Here is a 20,190-nt window from a genome sequence, read left to right on the forward strand (position 1 = left end):
TAGATCTATATAGGTTCCTCTACCTTTGGTATATGTTCTTCCTCCTTGAAATCTTCTCCAGAAAAGCTTCCACCTCTACCTCTCTACCTCTGCTCATGTCTTTTGTTTAGCTTTTCTTCTGCCTTCAAGGCATACTGGTAGGCCTCTTCAACACTCTATAATTTTATCAAACTAAGTTCATCTTGTATAAACACCCGCAACCCATTCAAATATCTTGCAACTTGTTCAACTTCATCATCAACATGTCCGGATCTGATATTCAACTTGTAAAATGCTTCGGTGGATTCCTTCACACTAGATTCCTTTTGTCTCAAATTCTGCAACTTCCTAAATAGATTCACTTGATAATCAATTGGCATAAATTTTGATTTCAACTTAGCAATCATCTGATCCCATGTCTTGATCTTCTCTTTACCTCTTCTCTATCTATCAACCTATAAATGCTCCCACCAAAGAGAAGCATGGCCTTTCAACCGAGTAGAGGCATATTTTACCTTCCTTTCTTCTGCAGTTTTTTCAAAATCAGAATATTTCTCCATCTCCGAGATCCAATCCATCAATTCATGCGAATCCAACTTTTCATCATATTCAGGTGGGGTAAAATGAGGTTTAGTATTCGCCCTACTCAAAACCCTCAAAAACCTTTTGTCATCCGGATCAGCTGTCAGTGGGTTTACTTATTCTATTGGGCTTATTCTCCTTCATCTTCACTTACGTCTTCAATGTGTCAGCCTCTTCTCTAGGCTGTTTCCATGACTTCCAACTGGGCTGCTATTCCTCACAACATTTCTATCACAGCAGGGTCTACATTCCCATGCTCTCCACCATTCCTAGTTCCTCTTCACGTTATCTTTACTCCAGTCCTCTGAAGCTGTGGGTTGGATCCATAGTCCACCACCCTACAAAAAAATTCGTAGGACAATGCAACCTTTGAAAGAAAAACTCACTCTGATACCACTTGAAGTAGTCACCAGTTAGGAGGGACCTCAAAGAGATCAATCCAGACCAGTCAACAAGAGTAAACACAAAGGAAACACAAGGACATAATGGAGGCAATGTAGAACATATTGAATTATAACATGAATACTAATTACAACCAACCAATAACAACAATGTTACGGAAACCGTCTCACGGGCTTACTAAAACATGCTCAAGTATAGAATGGGTCACAACCAGGACCTCAAATCTGAAGATCTATCTTCTATTATTATTCTAACTTCTTGGTTATATTCTGATTCTCTATTATAGATTTATATGATCCAAGAGGATCCGGTCAGCCCCAAAAGGGATCAAAACCCAAAAAATAAGACCTAACGTGCAAACCCAACAAGGTCAGCCTGCACCAAGAAATTCCTCTAGAAAATCCAAAGGATGAAGTGTAGATCATGGGAAAAGGTCAGCCACACACCAAGGAACATTGGAATCAACACTTAGGGCTTCACTAGCTATGGAAGGGATCTGGTAGATCACCAATGCAAATAGGTCTAGGCAACCGATAATAGGAAACTGTCAACCGGTAATAGGAAACTGTCTCAGAAATCGGTAGTGATAACTTGCCTGAAAATTATCCAAATACTCCATGGTTTGGAAATAAGGAATATGATCAAGTCTTCAAGTAAAATCCAACTCCATAGGTTTGGGTGAGCCAAATTTAGGATGCACAGAAAGAAATGCTGAAACTACAAACAAAAGCAAAACAGAAAGGAAATATTTTTGGTTGATGCAAGATTACTATGAACTGGGGATGTTCCTGCATCACTTCTTCCTTATGTTGTGTGATTAAGATGCCTTAGGCCGTAGGCATTTTGATGATGTTGTGATTTTCATTGATGGACACACACTTATTTTGAGATCACTTTCTTTATGTATGAGTTATGCTCAACTGGTAATTGTTCCAACTAGTATTATGTATTATAGTCTTTAGACTATCGGTGTTTTGCAGAAGGTGTTTACCGGGCACAAACTCACTGAAGACCCAAACCAGTATGAAGATCTCAAGTGGTTTGAGGATCTCAAGTGGTACGAAGGAACAAAGTGATAATTAATATTTTTCCAGTCTTCACTTTTGACAACCGGTAATCGGTAAATTGTATGAACCGATATTACTCTGTGATGAGTTATCATCCACCGACACTTTGGTGGTGATTTTGTGTCATGTTACCAAATGTGTCTAGATGCACTAAACCTAGGAACTTGTAATGTAATCTTATTGGACCGACATGAAATCAGAATCCTTTATAAGGACATCATGTCTAGGGTTTTAGGAGTTGATGAGGGTTTTGTATGTGCGATTATAGAAGAGAAGATTAGGTCTGTGTGAAGAAACAGAGTGTGGAGATATTGTAGACTGAAGGAATGCTAATATGAATTAACAATGAGCTATCAAGGATCTAACCAAGCATACTATGCTAATATCTAGATCATCTACTTGTTGATTACTCATATCTTCGACAAGTCTGAAACCCTTAACTAGGTAGGCCCAACGAAGCCTTTGTAAATACTCTAAAAAGGTGGTTCACAACTGTGAATCTGAAATCCTCTCACAAGGTAGTCTTTAACAGGACTTATCTCCTAATAGAGATCTAGATTCCTAACAGGATCTATTCTGGTGAAGAACATTGTATGACCTTAACCGGTCTGGTTTCTATTCTGTAGATAGTTACTTGTGAGTTTCTATTCACCGTGGTTTTTCCCATTTGGGTTTCCACGTCAAAACTTCTTGTGTTATGGTGATTGTGCTCTTGTGGGTGAATTCTTTATTTGTTGTTTGGTTTGCATTTGTCTTAACCAGTTTGTTAGTAAATTTGTTATACCGGTTAACTACTAAATTGTTTAAGAGTTTGAGTTCAGTATTTTTTGGTATACTAATTCACCCCCCCCCTCTTAGTATTCATTAATATGTATAAAATAACGGACTGTCTGGAGATGGTGGTGTCATTAGGTAGTCCTTTAACTGCTAGAATGCTTGCTAGAAATTCTCTTCCCATTTGAAACGAACATTCTTATGAAGCAAATGTGTGAAGGGACGACATTTATCAACTAATTGTGTGATGAAGCGACAAATTGACTCTAGCCTTCCTTGTAATGTCCTCAACTTATAGATGTTCCTAGGAGGTGATATTTCCATGATCGCTTTACCTTTGTAGGATCAACCTCAATTCCTTTATTTGAGATAATGTATCCTAGGAGCTTCCCAGAGGTTAGTCAAAAAACACACTTCTTTGGATTTAGGCATACATTATATTGCTCCAATCTAGTGAAAATTTTGTCCATTATGGCGAGGTGTCCCTCTCTTGTTAATGATTTAGTTAGTAAATAATCCATATAATCTTCCATTAGTGTATGCATCATGTCATGAAAGATAGTAGTCATCACCCTTTGATATGTGGTGCTTGCATTCTTGAGACCGAATGCCATTACATTCCAACAATAGGTACCCCATGGTCATGTAAAAGTTGTTTTGTGTTGATCCTTTGGATCAATCTTTATCTGGTTATATCTCAAAAAACCATCCATGAGTGACAACATTGCATGTCCTGCTATGAGGTCTACGATCATATCAATGTTTGGAAGAGGGAAGACATCCTTAGGACACGGTTTGTTGAGATCTCTAAAATATATGCAGATACACATGCCCCCAATTGTTTTTTCCACTGGTATAAGGTTGGAGAACCATTTTGCATATTCAATGGGTCTTATGAAACCTACATCTAATAGCTTTTTGAGTTCTACTTTTACTAATAGTGTAATATGAGGATGCATCTTTCTGAGCTTTTGTTTTATTGGTTTGGCTCCTTCTGCTACTATCAAATGATGCATTACTAGTTCTGGATCAAGACCTAGAATGTCTGCATAGGACCATGCAAAATTGATTTGTTGCTTGTGAAAGAATTTTATAAAATAAGGATCTTCTGCTAGAGTTAGTGATTTTGCTAGATGTAGTATGTGTAGATTTTCTGGTTCCCCCAGATTGACCTCCTTTATTTCTTCAACAAGAATAGATGATCTATCCTAATTAATGTTGAAGGGGAGAATGTCAAACCTTCCATCCTCAGGCACCTCATAGAGGTTTTCACCATTGGATACATCCTTTATTTTTACTCTTTTTTTCCACAAGTGCCAGAGTGTGGTTTTCACTTGAGGATCCTGTTTTGATTGTAATATTTTTGCAACTGATAGGTTTGACATTCTATCCAAAATAAGTCACGTTGTTAAGTTAAATATCATACCTATCTTTGTCATCCCCACTTGGTATGTTATCCCATAATTCAAGAAAGTCTATGATCACGTTATCATTTTGGAAGGTGTCAAGGTGTGGGGGATCTTGCTAGTCCCAATCAGTGAGTTTGGGTGAATATTAGCATCGCTTCATCAATCAAGTTAAGTTCATAGGATGTGTCAGTTAAGGTAAGTATGGAGGAATCAAGGTCATTATCAGTACTAACCTCTTCATAATTGGGCTCGGGAGGTGACCTATCTATCTATGAAGCATCTTTAGGATCAAAATCTTAAAAGTGTTTAATCCATGCTTCTCCTTCAATGCTTTTGTATATAAGAGAACCAGGGGAATCTTCTTTAGATTCCTATGAAGCCGAAGAACCCCATTCGTACTCATGTGAATTCATCTCAAAATCACTTGGTAGAACTCTGTCACTGTATGTTATAGGTATGTCGACCGATGTGAAAGGTTTGTCGATATTTGCTGCAAGGGTTTTATCTGACGGGGTTGTTGATGTCGCTTGGGTGTCTGAAGTGGACAATAATGTTATCCTAGGAGTGCCAGTTTGGTTGGCAACATAACTCTTTTTCTTACCTGTTGTATGTAGAGACTGTAATTAAGAAGTGCTTTTGTGACTGGAATTTTCTGATCTTGTAGGTTGATTTGCAATAAACACTATCCTACTTCTGGAAGGGGTAATCTTAGAAGTGGTCTTCTTTTATTTGCTTAGAATTGGGAGCTTAGGAGAGCCTCCTAAACCAGGGTTGAATCTGAGTCCATTTGTATCCCATGGTTGTAATAATGGTTGCAATGGCTCTTGTACACCTTGTTTCTGGGATCCCAATGCACTATGGCCATCATAGCCCATCTTTTGCATTAGGGTAAATCCTTTACCATAATTCTCTGTAGGGATCCTGATCTGTTGTGTAGCTATATCAGAAGGTTTTTTTTAGATCCATCCTTCCAAGTCTTCATCAATATTTTCCTATTCCTATGATCTTCCTAGGGCAAATACATAAAGTGTAGTAGTGTTGGCTGCAACAAGTGGCTTGAGTGACATTTGTGGTTTTCCATGCATCCTAGGTGAGAGGGGTAGTTGGCCAACACAAAAAAGTTGACTAATATTACACTTGCCTAGGCCTTCATCCTTTACTTTCATTTTTCATATTTTCCTATTTGGGTGTAGGGATCGGTGGATTGGTGAGATTTGCTGGGTGGATGTAAGATGATGAGGTGGCAGCTTCTTTGTTTCTAGGGACTGTGATATCAGGTTGATGCCTTACACTATTGCAAAAATCGAATGGGTTGGCATCACCGAGGATAGTAATCTCTACTCTATTATGTGGAAACTTGATGCATTGATGGTAAGTGGATGGTACTGCTTGCATGGAATGAATCCATGGTCTACCTAATAAGAGATTGTATGGAAGAGGGAGGTGTAGGACTTGGAAAACAAGATTCTTCACCATGGGTCCTACCCTAACTAGTAGAGTAACACACCCTTTTGAGCAGCGTTCTGCATCATCATAGGCCTTGATAGTGATCTGCTTTATGGCATCTACTGAATCTTTGACATATCTTGTTGGTATTATGGATATGTTGCATTGGTTTTGACATCACTGAAAAAACCAATTCAACATATCCATAATACCAACAATCTCCCCCTTTGTCATTGATGGCAACACAAGATGGAAAAACCATCTAAGTGCCAAAGCATAAATGCCAAAAACCAAAAACCAACAATCTCCCGAATAGATCAATACCAGAAATCAAAATACAAATACAGAGAGTAAAAATCTCTCCCCCAATGAATAGTCTCTCCCCAAAGGATAATACTTTTTCATAGACATCTCTCCCCCTTTGACATCAAATTCCAAAGCAATACAAATACTAGATACAACCAATTCATAGAACCAATTATAATAACCAACTGTTATAACCAACTACTCCCCCTGAGAATTAGCTCTCCTCCATCAAAGACGAAAAAATGTTTCTCCATAAATTCTGCCCGTTTGATGCCAATCATCAAACGTCTAGGTCTCTACCGGCGAGGGTATAACCCCAAGATTCTCTCTGAGATATTCAAAAGTTTCCTTAGGAAAAGGCTTAGTAAAGATATCTAGAATCTGCTCTTTAGTATTCACATAAACCAATCTCACTTCTTTTGCTTCAACATTTTCTTTCACAAAATTATATTTGAGAGAAACATGTTTAGTTTTGGAGTGAAATAGCAGATTATTAGATATATCAATTGCTATTGAATTATCACAATAGATGATTATAGTTTCTTTGCATTTTACCTTTATGTCCTTCAACATTTTCTTAATCCATAATACCCGAGTACAATTAGTTGCTGTTGCAACATATTCTGATTCTGATGTTGATAATGATGTACAACTTTGTTTCTTGCTCAACCATGAAATCAATTTGCTACCAAGAAAGAATGCCCTACCAGTGGTGCTCTTTCTGTCATCTACATCTCCTACCCAATTAGCATCGGTGTATGCACATAAATAAAAAATTTCATCTTTAGGATACAATAAACCAAGATTTGTTGTGCCTTGTAAATACCGGAAAATCCTTTTCACTGCTGATTCATGATTTTCTCTAGGATTACTCTAAAATATTGAAATAATACACACTCCATTCATTATATCAAGTCTTGTTTGTGTCAAATATATTAAACCTCCAATCATAGATTTGTATCTTGTCAGATTAATAGGAGCTGAATCATCCTTCAATGATAGTTTATCAGTTGTCGTCATAGGAGTACTTACTGGTTTAGAGATTTCCATACCAAATTTCTTCAGTAGTTCCTTCAAGTACTTTGTTTGACATATAAATATACCTTTATCAGTCTGTGAAATCTACAATCCTAAAAAGAATTTTATCTCCCCAAGCATAGACATTTCAAATTCTTCCTGCATCTTATTAGAAAAGTCTTTACACAATCCATCTTCTCCTCCAAAAATGATGTCATCAACAAAAACTTCAATAACCAAGTTGTCTTCATTTGTCACTTTGAAATATAGGTTACTATCAGTATTACCTTTAGTGTAACCAAGTTTCAAAAGATATTTGTCCAATCTAGCATACCAAGCTCTAGGAGCTTACTTCAATCCATATAAAGCTTTCCTTATTCTGCAAACCATATCTTTATCATTTGTCAATGAAAATCTATCAGGCTGTTCAATGTAAACTTCCTCTGCAAGATCACCATTCATGAATGCACATTTAACATTCATTTGATATACTTTATAGTTCTTATGTGATACAAATACAAGAAATAATCTGATTGCCTCAATTCTAGCTACCGGTGCAAAGGTTTCATTGTAATCAATTCCCTCTTTCTGTGAATATCCTTTACATGCTAATCTTGCTTTATTTCTGATTACCTTACCATCTTCATTAAGTTTATTTCTGAATACCCATTTAGTTCCAATTACATTTTTATCTTTAGGCTGGGGAACCAATGTCCATGTATTGTTCTTTTCAATTTATTTTAATTCATCTTCCATAGCTTTAATCCAATGTTTATCTTCACATGCCTCAATAATAGATGCTGGTTCAATTTGAGAAATTAAACATACCTCTTCATTTTCCAGTCTTCCTCTTGTCATAACTCCTTGATACTTATTCCCAATTCTCTGACTTTTAGAGTGATTCAGTCTTACATACCTGGGTGTGTTCACTTGCTGCTATTCTTCAGTCATTGTGTAATTCTCTGATGATGCCGATGTGAATGGATCTATATTCTGTACTGGTGCACTCTGTATAGGTTCATTTATGATCATCTCAATTGTCGGTTTAGAATCCATAGACCTTTAATTTCCTCTAAAGTGTTCACCTATCTTCACATTTTCACTCGCAATGATTTTCTGCAATCTTTTATTAAAACATCTACATGCTTTTCTCTTAGATGAATAACCAAGAAATATACTTTCATCACTTCTAGGATCAAATTTACCAATATACTCATCTCTCCTAATGTAGCATTTGCTTCCAAATATTCTAAAGTACTTAAGAGTAGGAATATTACTAAACCATAATTCATAGGGTGTCTTACCGGTTTCACCTTTGATGTGGACTCTGTTAAAAGTGTAAACCAATGTATTCACTGCTTCTCTCCAATATACATGAGGTAGATTTGCTTTTGATATCATGCTTCTAGCTGCATCCAAAATAGTTTTGTTCTTCCTTTCCAAAACTCCATTTTGTTGAGGTATCCGAGGTGCTGATAGTTGTCTTCTAATTCCATTCACTTCATAAAATGTATTGAACTCCTTAGATGTAAATTCACCTCCTTGATCTGATCTTAAACATTTGATTTTCTTACCAGTTTCATTCTCTACAAGTGCCTTAAATAATTTGAATTTCCCAAAAGCTTCTAATTTCTCCCTGAGAAAAATAACCCAACACATTCTAGAATAATCATCAATATTTAGCATAAAGTATATATCTCCTTGTAGACTTCTTGTTCTTTCCGGACCACTCAAGTCAGTATGAATTAAATCAAGAACATCATTGGATTTCTCAGATATACTCTTAAAAGTTGTTCTAACTTGCTTTCCCATTTGACATTCCTTACATACCGGATTAAGAGGTTTTACAATCTTAGGTAAATCCCTTACTGCCTTAGATGAACTAATCTTTACAATGCAATCAAAATTCACATGACAGAGTCTTTTATGCCATAACCAACATTCATCAATGTGTGCAATCAAGCATGTCTTTTCATTGTTATTCAAATGAAAGATATTACCTCTAGTCTAATTACCAGTTACAATTTCCAAACTAGTTCTGTTCATGATTTTGTATTTACCATTCTTGAACTGTAACTAAAATCCCTTTTCAACTAATTGACCAACACTCAAAAGATTATGCTTCAAGCCTTCAATATAGTAAACGTTGTCAATATTGTGCTTACCATCAAAAGATATAGTGCCTTTTCCTCTGATCAAACAAGATTTGTCATCTCCAAATCTTACTAGACCTCCATTGTATTCCTGAAAAGATAAGAATTTAATTTTATCACTAGTAATAAGATGTGAACATCCAGAATCTATAATCCATTCATCCTTTTCTTCAATTTTAGCTGCTAGGGCTTGCTCAACTGGTGTAACAGTAGGTGTTGGTTGATCGTATGTTATTGCAACAAAAGACCATCCACTGTGTATCGATTCTTCATTATCATCATCTGATAAATCTGATTGGACACTTGGTTTTGGTATTTTGGTCATTGGTCTAATCGGGTTGACATATTTGTTGTTACCGACAAATTGGTCTAAGTTATGGACCAACATGCATTATCTATTCCAGATCAGCACAACACATTATGGAGATGATTTAATCAATTGGTATTGTTATAATTACATTGAGCTGACATGATGCATCACATCCTGACTTATTTTGTAAATGATTTAATTGTAATACTCTTAGTAAGCCGACCTACACATTTGGTCTTAGGTTTTGGTATATATGTAAGACCTCAATTGTGAGATGTAGGTATATGGTATGTAAGGTTATGGTATTGTAACATGGTATGTGTGAATATTGAAGATCATATGATCAGATCATAGAGAAGGTTCAAGGAAGGTTTGAAGGTGATTATCAGAGCTTAACTAGCATTGAATCTAGCATTGGAGATGCTACTTTGTGCAGTACATTATCATTGGATTTAATCATCCAATTGTAGTCAGTGTGACTCTCATCTTGTGATTGAGCAGTGAGCTCTAGGCGGCTGGCCTTTCTACATGTGCAGACCCCATTTTTACACACATACTATCTGCAGTAGTATCATCTGATTGTGGGTAAGGTTTCCCACCATGGTTTTTCCCCTTACAGGGTTTCCACGTACAAATATTTGTGTTATGTGTTGTGGATGTTGTTTCTCTTTCTATTTCATGGATTAAGTTTCACCGGTATTAATATTAATTGTTAATCTGTTAACCGACATTAAGTTTGGTTTACTGGTATTATGTATCAAGATTGATTAAGTTATATTTGGGTTGAAATTAATAGACAACTGATTCACCCCCCCTCTTAGTTGCCTGCGAGTCATAACATATCCCTGTGCTATGGTTAACTGTAATGTGCAAATGTTAAGGCCAAATACATTGTCAATCAAGACTCGCTTGATTCTGTGTTTATGTATGAATCCCTCAATATGGAGAGGGGTGTTATGCAGTTGTTGAAAGGATGCATCATCATTCTCAGAAAAAGTGAGACATGGTGATAACTTGAGACTACCAACCATGGCTTGAAATTGATTTGTATTAATGTCGGGTGGAATTGATGCTTCTTGGAGAACTTGGTCTAAGATGGTTTATATGAAGGTGATAAGCGCAAAAGTTCTAGTATGGAGATAAGTGTTGACATCTTATCTAATTGGTTCACAAGGTTACAATGTTTGGGCACATATGCCAGTCTTGATGGTGCTCCTTGTATAGTAATCTTGCTATGACAAGTAACAACATTGCATGCAGGAGGGTGAACTCACAAAGCTGGTTCCCACTTTTTGGTACATCCTGATTTTTGCTAAAATCATACATTTTTTGGAAAATATAATTATTTAAGTTTTAAGAGGTCCCATTTGAAGTAATTAATTGAAGAGAGTTAGATCAAAGGCTCTTAGATCAAAATTTCTTGGATAGAACCTCTCTACTTCTAAATCATACTTGCAATGGAGTCTCCTTTGCATCTATCAAATGCTGATAAAAAATCAATTTTACATTATCTTTTGAGGGGTCAAATGAATTCATTTAGAAGTTTTGTTTTTTTGAGGATTTAGTCCTTATTATAAGCTTTCCAAATAATATAATTTTTAATATATTTAAGTTTATTAATATATTTTTATTTTATTTTTTATGAATGTAGGTTTTTCACCGAACATGAACTTCTTTGTTCAATGCATTGGGAAAAATAGCAAACCAATTCAAAAAAATTCTGAAAAATATCTATGCCCTAGGTATTGATGTCTTCTTTCTAACAAAAAAAATAAAACTTAATTTTGATATATATAGAGCAAGTTATGTGTTCAAACGTACACCTATATCTCAATTATAATTAGTCAGACTTCAAAACTTAATAAAATAAAAAATATTCAACATATCACTATCAAACCAACTACATGCCCTGCGTATTGATGTTAGAAACCAAAATTTAAAAGAGATAAGTTTTTATCATTTATAGAAAAAAATTTATACATTTTGGGATGCACATCATTCTTAAAAAATGTTGTTTCCTGTAAAAAACTACTTTTGAGGGAGATGGAAAAATCAATAAAATTTTATTCAAAAAAATTTGAAAAAAATATATTTAGAATCTACAAAAAGGATGTTACAAATCACTAGTTTACATCATCTTCAAATTCTTAACGATTTAAAAGTTATAGGTGTCGGAAAGTGAAGTTTTTTTTCAAAATGTTCATCTAAGTGTCAAAAGTGGTCAAAAAGTGGGAACCAGTATTGTGAGTTCACCCAGGATCTTTACCTATATGGTTGCGACTTGTTCACGGGCATCATAAAGGTTATTGATAGTATACATATATGGTGCACACGTATAGTTTTCCATGTTATCTTGATTCTTACATTGATGGGAGGGACCTCCTTTCTTATATGATGGGAGTGGATTCTTGAACATTGTATGATCAATATTGGAAGTTTTTTCATTGTGACCATCTACTTCGATGTCACCTTGATCAACGAGGTCTTGAATGATATCCTTTAACCGATGGTAGTTGTTTGTTTTGTGTTCTTTACTCTTATGAAGTTCACAATACTCATTATCTCTCCACCATGAAGGTTTGACCTGTGGTTCATAGTTTGATGTTTTAGGTAATGTGATAAGATCTGAAGAGATGAGCTATCATAAAATATTTTAAAGAGATTCTTCCAAGGATGTGTAGGTGTGATTGGGTTTGTAGGTAGGGTACCTATTTTTAGGTTCCTCTTTATGTGTATTTGAAGGTTGATATCTTTGATTGTTTTCAGGAGTACCTTGACTGGTAGGGGGGTTATGGTGATTATCTACTTGCCCTGCGATTTCAACTATGGGTTGGGTGATTTTGACAGTTTGTGCATCCACACCACCATCATTAACAATGTTTTTTTATTGGCCCATAACTTTGGTTTGTCACTATTGTAGGCTAGGCATGGACCCTCCTTGTTGTCATTGTATATCTTGACAAGTCCCTTTTTTATAAGGGATGTCTCGATTTTAAGTCCTTGAGCTATCACGTCTTTGAAAGTGTCTGAACATTTGATGTCTAAGTAGAATTCTATTTCCTCATTTAAGGTTGAAATAAAAAAGTTAACTAATTTTTCTTCGAGAATGGGGAAGGAATGTCTACTAGAAAGGTGTCTCCAGCTTTGTAAGAATGTCGAGAATAACTCACCAATCTTTTGTTTTGTATTGCATAGATCAGGCATGGAGACATCTCGTTCTATGTTATGTGCATGATGAGTGATAAATTTTTGTACCAGGTTCTCAAAGGTCTTGATCCCACCTGGTAGGTGTGAGAACCATTGCATGGCTAAGCCTCCTAAAATTTAGGGAAAAAGGAACATTAAATATGTGTCCTTATATGCAACCTCTAAGTAGGCGAAGTAAAATTATCGCACATGATCTCTAGGGTCTCCCTTGCCTTTGTATTTATCAAACTTTGGGGTTTTGAAGGTGCGTGGGAAAGGAGGCTTGTATATGTTTCTATCAAATGGATATGGATAGATATCTTCGAGAGCATATTTCTTTTGTGACCTTCCTGAGTGTACTTATTGGGCAAGGTCTTGCATCTGTTATCTCAATATATTTATTTTTGTAGGATGAGGTAGGATGTTTCTGTGTTGATACTTATCGTCATAGTTATGTGTATTCCTTGCCCCCCTGTCATCTTGATTTTGTTCTTGTTGATGGCTGTGTTGGGCTTGTTCTGGTATATACCTATTTTGCGATACATCAAAGTCAGTGGGAAGTTTGGCTTCGTCTTGAGCAAGTTTTAGAAAATGGGCATCAACATTTCCCTTGAGAATTTCTTCAAAAATTCTGTTAAATATGGGGTTGCTAAGTGTGTCTTCTATTTGTGCTTGTGTAGGAGTGTCTGGGTCTCGTCTTCTTGAAAAGGGGTTAACAACCTCTTCTTCTTCTTCACAAATTTTATTTTTCCTTTGACTCTGAGACCTAGTTCGTGCCATGTTTGAAGTACGTATTTGTGAAAGGGAAAAAGTGGGTGTTTGATTCCTGTCTTATGATTCCAAGAGTGGATGATGAAATTTTTAAGGATGAGTGATATCGTTTTAAAAAAGGGTAGATATCAACAAAGTTCTCTTTGAGATTGCATGCTTGGTTTCAAATAGTTTTTGAGATGAGGTGTAGCAAGGATTTTTAAAAGCATAAGCTACCTAGTTTTGAGAGGATGCACTCAAAATCTAGTTTTAACCTATCTAGATGCTTAGTAATGCCTCTTAGGATGATTGATCCTAGATGTAGACACACACTATAGAGTATGTTTGTTGATATGATTTAGAAATATCCCAAAAGAACTAAGAACAAAGCTTTTATGTGTTTGTGAGTTGAATGAAATTTTGATTTTTTTGGACTGAGCTTTGAAATGAATGTGGATATCTTGGAATTTATACTAGGTGACTATGAGTTTGATGAATTATTTGGTGGAAAATGTGGAAGTTGCATGAATTAAGAAGATGATTTATGGAAGATTTAAAACCTTTAGAAAAGGTGATTTGTAAATGGGATAAGTGATTTGGAAATGAAATACGGTTTTGCCAAATGGAGTATGTTTTGGAAATGTTTATAAAAATGATGAGTGATTTGGGATGAATTTAATTTGGAGGAATTTTGATGAGTGATGTGGAAATGAAATATGTTTTTGAAATGATTTGAATTTGATTAAGGAAAATGAATGATTTATGAAAAGATGAAAGATATTGGAATGAGAAGTATGTTTTTGGAAATGATGTGTGAGAAAGAAAATATGAAAATGTGGAAATAATTTGTGAGAAAAATGGAGAAAGATGGGTGAATTTAGAATATGTCATTATGAATTTGATGAAGTATGGAAGATGTGGGAATTTGAAGTGTGATTTAAATGTGTATGAGATATGGAGGATATTTGAAAATGATTTGAATTTGATGTGAATATGTTGGATTTTTTGAAAACGATTTAAGATGAAATATAGAAGATTTAGAAAATGTTTCGAGAATGTGATTTGGAAAATGTTTGATTTTGAAAAATGATAGGAAAATGATTTGAAATAAAAGATTTTGAAAATGATATTTGATTTATGAAGGATGGATGAGTTCTGAAATGGATGGGTGAAGATGTGGAATATAGAAGATTTGGAATTTTGCTTTATAGTAAATGAATGATTTATGAAAGATGAAAGATATATGAATTAGAAGTATGTTTGTGGAAATGATGTGTGAAATGAAAAATGAAGATATGTGAATGAGAATTTCTAATAGGTGATTGCAAGTTATGGAATGTATGATGGACGAATGCATTGACATGATTATGTCTATACGATAAAAGATTTTTTTGAAAGAAATATTGTGATGTGAGGGGTTATAATTCAAAATCGTCGGTGAAACCGTATCTAAAATCATGATAGCGATGGATGAAGGTGTGATGCTTTAACAATAGTTTACAATTTTTGTACAAGAAACTTCTTTTGTTTTGGATTTTCTTTTCACTTTACTTTTTCTTGGTTTGTCGATAAATTGACTTGGTGTATTTGAGAGATTTCCAAACACAAAGCATTGATGGCTTTTTCAAGAATTTTGTTTTTGGGATGTAACTTGTTTCAAATGGTGGATGATTTCTTTGACAATAAGACACATAAAGAACACAAGCACATAGAAACAATTCTTTTCTCTTGATAATTGTTGATGTATATTTAGGATCTTTTGAAATTCACTCAAGGATATTTTCAAATCCTCTTTTGTTTTCACAGATTTTGAACAAACAAAAGATAAATCAGATAGACTTTACTATTGTCAAAAAGGTCATTCCTAATATCAATAGCCCACACTTGATACTTCGTCAACTCAAACAGCCCTGTCACACCCTAAGGTGTGCCCATTTTTTTGCCTTTGTCTAGAATTTGAACCAAAGAGAATCACTCCTCAATTGGATCATTTTCTTGGGAGATATATGGTGAGTGTCTTGGGGGCGGATTCTTCCCCACCCTTGCACTATGATATTACAAATGTATGGATGCACTATGATATTACAAATGTATGGATAACTAGATCAATGAAGTTTCTACTTCTAAAGCTCATTAGTAAAGGTTTTGTTCAGCGTGGAAAAATATAAACTCCCTTAAGAGGATTTGCAACCTTTAAAACAAAGGCTTTTTCGTATCTCAAGGATACTGGGGGAAGGTTATCAATGCACACCATTGTTGGAGAAGATTTTCATCAGCCTCCACATTTGATTATAGTGGGCTGGTAAACTGGGCTAAAAGTCATTCCCCACTTAGGTCATTCCCCACTTAGGTCATTCCCCACTTAGGTCATTCCCCTCTCACCAACCTTATGGGATTCTCAGGAGGGCAGGCCTGCTAAAGGTTGTATCTTAATTGCAAAAAGGAAATAAAGCAAGTAAAAAGTGATTTTGGCTTTTTGATCACCCAATTATGAGGAGAGCATATGCCTATCACTTTCAAGCACGATGTCCAAGTGGCTCTTTTTATCCTTCATTGCAATGTGATTTATTTGCTATGTGGATATGTTGCTCCCACAATCATGGTGTTCTTTTTATCCCTTTATAGCAAAATGTGTGTTTCAAAACTTTGGAAATAAACTTGGTCAACCAAAAATAAAATCGTATATTGGTCCAAAAAAAGAAAATCATGTAGCCAATTGTCAATGAGATTCTTTTTATCTTGCACCAAAAAATATGAAGTTCTTTTTAGTTTACACCAAGGTAGATGAAGCTTTTTAGATCCTTGCAAGAAATAAAAGGATAGTTTGTAGTTCCTTTTAACCTTTTGCAAAATAGGAAATGAGGTCTTTTTTTAAACACCAAAGAATTGATGAGGTTCCTTTTAATTTGCCCCAAAATTAAAGTGAGATCCTTTCTAATTTTGCAAAGAAAATAAAGGTTTGTTTGTAGTTCTTTTTAACTTTTTGCAAAATAGAAATTGAGGTCTTGGTTTAAACACCAAAGAAATCATGAGGTTATTTTTAAGTCATTACAAGAAACAAAAGTGAGTTCTTTTTAAATCCCTTAAAGAAATCAAAATCTACTTTAACTCCTTGGAACCTGCAACAAACTGTTAGACCTGCAAAAACCTCTCAAAAAGTTAGTTCATATGGTGGGCTTACAAGACTAAAAACTTCTTTTTTTTACAACTTTGATCTCTCTGGCCATTACAAAACTCCTAAAAGAATATCAACAACGCTGCATTCACAACAAAAGTGCTAGTTTAAATAGAAGGTGCTAAAACTAACAACAAAAGCACTATTTCTGGTAGTAGTGCTAAAATATGTAACAAAAGCGGTAGAATACAAAGAAAAGTACTAGACTAAAAACAACATCGCTAATCTAAATATCCAGACAAAGCACAAAAACCCAGAATAAAAGTGCTATATCGGACGTCAAAAGCGTTAAAGTGCTACCCGTGCATGAAAACCTACAAGTTTCACAATGTTAGCTAAAAAAATTTACTTTGTAATATTTGATTCATGTTGGGTTCACCGAATGATGGTGAGAGAAATGGCTACAAGAGTCAAAAGCGAAGCTCAATGGTAATATGTTAGTTCAACAATGAATCCAAAACAAAGAACTAAAAACCATTTCAAAACATATTCAAATGAGATTTAAAAGCAAAATGAGGAAAGCACAAAGAAAGAAAGAAAGAAATAAAGATTAGTTCTTCCTAAGATGCCTCAATGATGCTTTGAGGATTGTTCCTCCCTTGTTTCTATCCTCTCCAAGTCCCAAATGAATGAATCTCTCAACTTTTAGCACAAGCTATGGATGTCATATGAAGATTCAAGATTGTTTGAAAATGCTTAAACAAGATAATATGCAAATGTAAAATGATGATGCTATGAGAAAGCTCTAAATGTCTATGCTAACATCAATATAGTAACAATTCTCTATTTCTTCCTCCTTTTCTTGAGGATGAGGGCTCCTTTTATATGGAAAAATGCCGATTGAATGGCCAAGATTGAATGATCTCATGGAGGGCTAGGATTCCCTGATTCAAGATCCATGTGATGGTTTTCAACCCAAAACCATGATGACAAGTGTCAACATGATATGGATTGAGATGAGAGATAAAGAGAATTTAATGCCTAAGAAGACATGAGGGTAACCTTATGTAGGTTGGGTTATTGGGTAAATATTTTATGCAAGGGTAAGGTTATTATCCAATGGGTAAACTCTTGTGAAAAGTTTACCCATGGTTAAGCCTTGACCAAAGGGTCAAGACCCATGTGGGTTGGAGTGTTGGAGAAAGGGAGCATTTATGACTCTGTAAGAGTCTTAAATGGGTGAGATGATGGGTTGAGGATTAATCTTGGATTATGATTGTGCAAATGTTTAGGAGAGGGATTAGGCTAATTTAGAAGGGGTTAGAAGAGTCTAGAAGGGGGTTTGGAGAAATATAGAAGAATCTAGAAAGAGGTGGGTGTGAGTAAATAGGTTTTTATTAAAATAAAAATCTATTTAAATGTGCAACTTGCATTTGTAGGAGAATGCAAGTGGATGAGTTATTTTCAAATAAATATTGATTTATTTAAAAAGGGGATTTGATTTTTAAATAAATGTTAAATTTATTTAAAATAGGAAGAAGGGGAGTGAATTAAATAAATTAGATTTATTTAATAATTTGGACTATAGTTAGAAATTAAATAAATTGATTAGATTTATTTAACTAGAATAGCATAATAGGCTAAGGTGAATTAATTAAATGTTAGTAATTAAATAAATATTTAATATTTATTTAATTAATAGATAAATTTATGTGTCTCCAATCGTGATGCAAGTTTTTGGTGATTTTGCAGATCCATTGATGTTCTTCGTATTATGCGGTATTCCTGATGGTGTAGCATGTTGCAGTTGATCTTGGCATGATATCCGGTGGTTGATCTTTGTATCGTGTAATGTAATTTTGTATTTGGATGTTGAGGGTTTAACCGACCTTGTAGTCAAGGTTGATGAATTATATAAATAGGTGATAAAGTCATGGAATTTGGGTATTGAGGTTGTGTCTGCATTACCAGAGAGTGGTGTTTGCGTGAATATTGTTGGTGCCCAAAACCACAGATTAGAAAACTTAGAGTTTGCCAAATCCTCAACTAATCCAACTAGCCTTGGCCAATGAACAGAGATGGTCGAAGACCAAATATCTCTGCACTTATGGCTCCACTGAACCTAGGTAGGTATACCTTTCCCTCTCAAGCACAAAAATATTTATTTAAAGTGGATTTAAGCTTTATGATTAGTGAATGCAAAATGGCAAATGATTGTTCTGCAATTATGCTTTATTGTGTGCTTTAAATGAATGCCTTTTAAAAGAAAATGAAAATGATTATGATTGTATATTAAGAATAAGAATGCTTTCAAGACTTGAAAGAAATATGTAAAGATCGGTTCATATAGGATTTGGCAAGAATGCTTTCTTTATTAAGGACCTTAAATGCATAGCAAACCAAGACCTTAAAAGATGAATAACAGACCAGTGCCTCTATCCAGGGATATTTATGACACTTTGTGGACAAGAGATGTTATCAACTCCAGAGACAATATTAATCATCAACTATGAAGGTTTCAGTATGTGTTACACAAACAATGAAAACCCAATCTCACATTTAATGTAACAACATGTGATGGCACATCATGGCAAATCAAATGAAAAATTTATCAAGAGGACAAAGATAACTCATCAACACAAAAGTATGCACAATATTTGGAAAAGAAACAATGAACCTTGTATGTTAATCTTTAGGAAATGATTGCATACATAAGCTGCACTTGAATATACTCCATTACAGTTTGTTTGCACAAAATGATACCTCTTGTTCCTATAGACTTCCTTGATACATATAACTTATAGCCCTTATAGGCAGATGTGATTGTTTCTTTTTTTTTGTAATTCTTTTAAAAATCCTCTATCCTAGATGTCATCTACATACAAAATGACTCACTACAAATATGTGAATCAATAGGCATAGATGAAAGGACACACCCTTTCATTTTGCTAAACTAAAATCTCACTAAAACCTAACACCTAACTACTTAACTGCTAAGATAACATAAGACAATTATAAAAGCAAGAGAAATAAAAACTTCAATTCTTTGGATCCAGCTTCTTCTCGCATTTCCTGATGTGTTTAAGGTAGCCTTCATCTTTGTATGTAACTGCATTAAATATTGTATCCCTAAGCACCATCTCTATCTTGATTAGGTTCTCTAACTGGTCCACTGTCTCATTCATATCAAGGGCATCTGCTTGGGAAATACTGAGGGCTGCACTAAGTAAAGCCTTACATTCTGAGAGCCATGCACTTTTGTCCTTGATAACCCCTACATCATTAACCAAACTAGGAATCCCACTCTGCAAAACCTCCTGGCACTCTTGGAACTCTTCCTTCAACTCTTTTGTATACTTTTCATGAATTTCAATTAACTCTGTTATCCTTCTGACAATCTTTTCTTTCAATGTCTCATCCTATAATAACAGATTTAGTCTGTCGTAAATCCTTTGGTTAGAGAATATATTATCCATGTTTTTTTGATATACACCCCAAAATTCATCCAAAACCTTTTCCAAATTTTCATATCTCCTTGTCATGAATACACAGGCAACATCCGTCCTGATAGTTTTCATTTTCTTCCTCATCTTATTTTGTTCCAAGGCTAGTTTCTCAAACTTCCTTTTCCTTTGGGTACTAGAATCAGTGGTTTGTGGTACTGGATGTCCTCCTCTTTTTAAATCTTCTTCAT

The sequence above is a fragment of the Cryptomeria japonica genome, chromosome 9, assembly GCF_030272615.1.
Source record: "Cryptomeria japonica chromosome 9, Sugi_1.0, whole genome shotgun sequence".
Classification (NCBI taxonomy): Eukaryota; Viridiplantae; Streptophyta; class Pinopsida; order Cupressales; family Cupressaceae; genus Cryptomeria; species Cryptomeria japonica.